General features: G+C 39.4%; 1 protein-coding gene and 1 pseudogene across 1 annotated transcript in view; both read right to left on the bottom strand.

Annotated features, from left to right (window-relative positions):
• LOC106773278 (putative disease resistance protein At3g14460) overlaps positions 1-3,155 on the bottom strand; it is a 66,412-nt gene that overhangs the window by 20,672 nt on the left and 42,585 nt on the right. The window lies entirely within an intron of this gene.
• Positions 2,600-3,155, bottom strand: part of LOC106774078 — a 12,541-nt pseudogene continuing 11,985 nt past the window's right edge.

The raw sequence follows: 3,155 nt of genomic DNA, 5'->3' as shown, positions 1-3,155 counted from the left end.
CATCTAATGCTGAACCAACATGCTACTCTATTGCTTCAAAACAACCCCAATGGGTCACTGCCATGCATGCCGAGCTCGATGCCCTGCAAGCTAATAACACTTGGGAACTCACCACCCTACCTCCCAACAAAACTGCCATTGGCTGTCGGTGGATTTACAAAATCAAATATAATTCTGATGGCTCTATTGAACGATATAAAGCGCGCCTCGTTGCCAAAGGATACAATCAGATTGAAGGGCTAGATTATTTAGATACTTTTGCCCTTGTTGCCAAAATCACTACCGTTCGGCTTCTTCTTGCCATAGCCGCTTCTAAGTGTTGGCCACTCAAACAATTGGATGTTAATAATGCATTCTTACATGGTGATCTTCATGAAGAGGTTTATATGAAAATTCCTCCTGGCCTTACCACCGCCAACAAAAGTCAGGTTTGTAAACTCCAACGCTCTTTATATGGCCTTAAACAAGCTGGCCAACAATGGTATGCCAAATTACATCAATTTTTAATATCAAATAATTATCACTGTTCTATCTCTGACAACTCTCTTTTTTTGAAACATGATGGCAACCATACTACGGCGTTACTCATTTATGTTGATGATATCCTCATCACTGGCAACGACGATGGAGAAATTCAACACATAACTGACCTCCTTCATTCTACCTTCCGCATAAAGAACCTTGGTGATCTGACATACTTTCTCGGTCTGGAGGTTGCTCACAACTCCAAAGGAATACATCTTAGCCAACGCAAGTATATCTTGGATCTCCTTGCTGAAACCGGCCTTCTCGACAGTTCGCCCATCCCTACTCCCATGGTTCCTAAACAATCTTCTACAAATACCGTCCGGTCACTTGATGATACTGATGCTGCCTCTTATCGTCGTCTCATTGGTAAACTCATATATCTGACCACGACTCGTCCTGACATTACCTTTGCCGTCAACCACCTCAGTCAGTTCATGTCTGCCCCTACNACTGCTCATCAACAAGCTACCAGTCGCATCCTCCGTTATCTCAAAGGCACTCCTGGTGCTGGTATTTTTCTTCCTAGCACCTCTCCCATTCAACTGAAAGCTTTTTGTGACTCCGATTGGGCCACCTGTCCTGATACTCGCCGTTCGGTAACTGGGTTCATCGTCTACCTTGGCAACTCTCTCATCTCGTGGCGCTCCAAGAAACAACCGACCGTCTCCCGTAGTTCTTCTGAGGCTGAGTATCGTTCACTTGCCAGCACGGTGTGTGAAATACAGTGGCTCACATATTTGCTTAATGATCTCCACGTTCCTTACACGTCCCCTGCTCTCATCTATTGCGATAACCAATCTGCCATACAAATTGCTTCTAATCAAGTTTTTCATGAACGTACAAAGCACATTGACATTGACTGCCACATTGTTCGTGAAAAAGTTGTCGCGGGTCTGATCAAGCTTCTCCCCATCTCCACAACAATGCAATTAGCNGACATCTTAACCAAACCGTTACCTCCTCCTACCTTTCAACTTCTTCGTTCCAAGCTGGGACTCCAAAATATTTACGCCCAGCTTGAGGGAGGCTGATAACATTTATATTGTTCACCGTCCGGTCTCTCTTAGAGTGACCCGTCCGGTTCTTTTTCCTTTTTATCTTTTCCGTTCGGTTTCCTTTTGTTTACCCATCCGGATAGCCGTCTGGATAGCTCGGTTCCTTTTTTTCTTCGTTCTTTTGTTTCTTCCTTTGTATTGCGTTTCCTATATTTATCTTTCCTTACTTGTATTTTTGTTATCGATAAATGAATACAACAGTTTCTCTTTTTCTCTTCACTTTCTCTCTTTTGCCACGCTATAATTCTANCTTTCCTTACTTGTATTTTTGTTATCGATAAATGAATACAACAGTTTCTCTTTTTCTCTTCACTTTCTCTCTTTTGCCACGCTATAATTCTATGACTATTAGGTGTTAATTGCAATGTTATTACCGTGCATGTTCGATGCGTCTTAAATATATAAAGATGGTTTGTAATGAATGTTTATAGTTCACTGCATGTGTTAGTGAATAGAATAGTTGAAATTGTTCTATTGTCAGTTATTTGTAGTTCACTAATTTGTGAACAATTTTGGTGTATACGAAATATACTTGTCAAATATATAAGAAATGAGAATTTTTTTTAAGTAACTGCTGTGGTGTATACGAAATATACTTGTCAGTTTCTTTTTTACAATATTCCATTTTTTAAATTTTTCTTTTATTTTCGTTATAAAACCAGTTTCTAAATCTTGGTGGATTACAGTCCATGAATTAAAAAAAGAAAACATGTATGTGAAAATGATCAAATAAGTACTTTGAATTATCTTTATTTTCTGTGATTCTAACTAATATTTTGCTAGCTTTGGCAGGAAGAAAACGCAGATACTCCTTCTGAAATGCTGCAGACTCTGGTTGTTTCTTCCTTTGTTCAAGAGAAGTTATATAGAGAGGAAATGTGTTTTGTGCTTAAAGAAACTGTGATAAGTATGATAAATCATGAAGATGTTCAATCACGACCTACCATACTTAGGGATCTTAAACAGCTCATTGGGACAAACATTGCCAACAAAGAAAAGCAAGAATAAGCCTCAGAAAACCACAAACAGAGATTTAGTTTTACAGCTCAAATTTGAGTTTCAACAACATTTACAATATAAATTCCATGACCTCACCACCACCTTTCCTAAATTTCTCCAAAATCAATCGGATCCCAGATTCCAAATAACCCATTACGGTCGCAGCAGAATGGGGAAAGGCTTCAAACTTGGGCGAAAACGTCACTGCTTGGAGGTGCGATGCGCTTCCTGCTTCTAGTGCGCGAGATAGTATTACCGTTAAGGCACCTTCTTGCACCATCTGCTTACCGTTCTAAAACGTTTGTAGAGAAAATCCAAAATTAAAGAAAAAATCAATTATATAATTCAGTAAAATGACCATAATAACATTAACATACCTGAAGAAGTACAAGCAGTTTGCTGACAATTCCATCCAAGTATGGCTTTGGGTAAACATCTCACCTCTACTACCTGCAAGAAGCAACACTATAGTTTATGACACCTAAGTTTGGTTAGGTATCTCTATGCAATCTCTTTAAAAGATAGTGAGGAGAACCTGAGGAACCAGACGACAAATGTAGGCATATGAGAACT

The sequence above is a fragment of the Vigna radiata genome, chromosome 9 (assembly GCF_000741045.1).
Source record: "Vigna radiata var. radiata cultivar VC1973A chromosome 9, Vradiata_ver6, whole genome shotgun sequence".
NCBI classification, from domain to species: Eukaryota; Viridiplantae; Streptophyta; class Magnoliopsida; order Fabales; family Fabaceae; genus Vigna; species Vigna radiata.
Note: the sequence above shows the minus strand (reverse complement) of the source record. Positions and strands in the feature narration are given on the sequence as shown.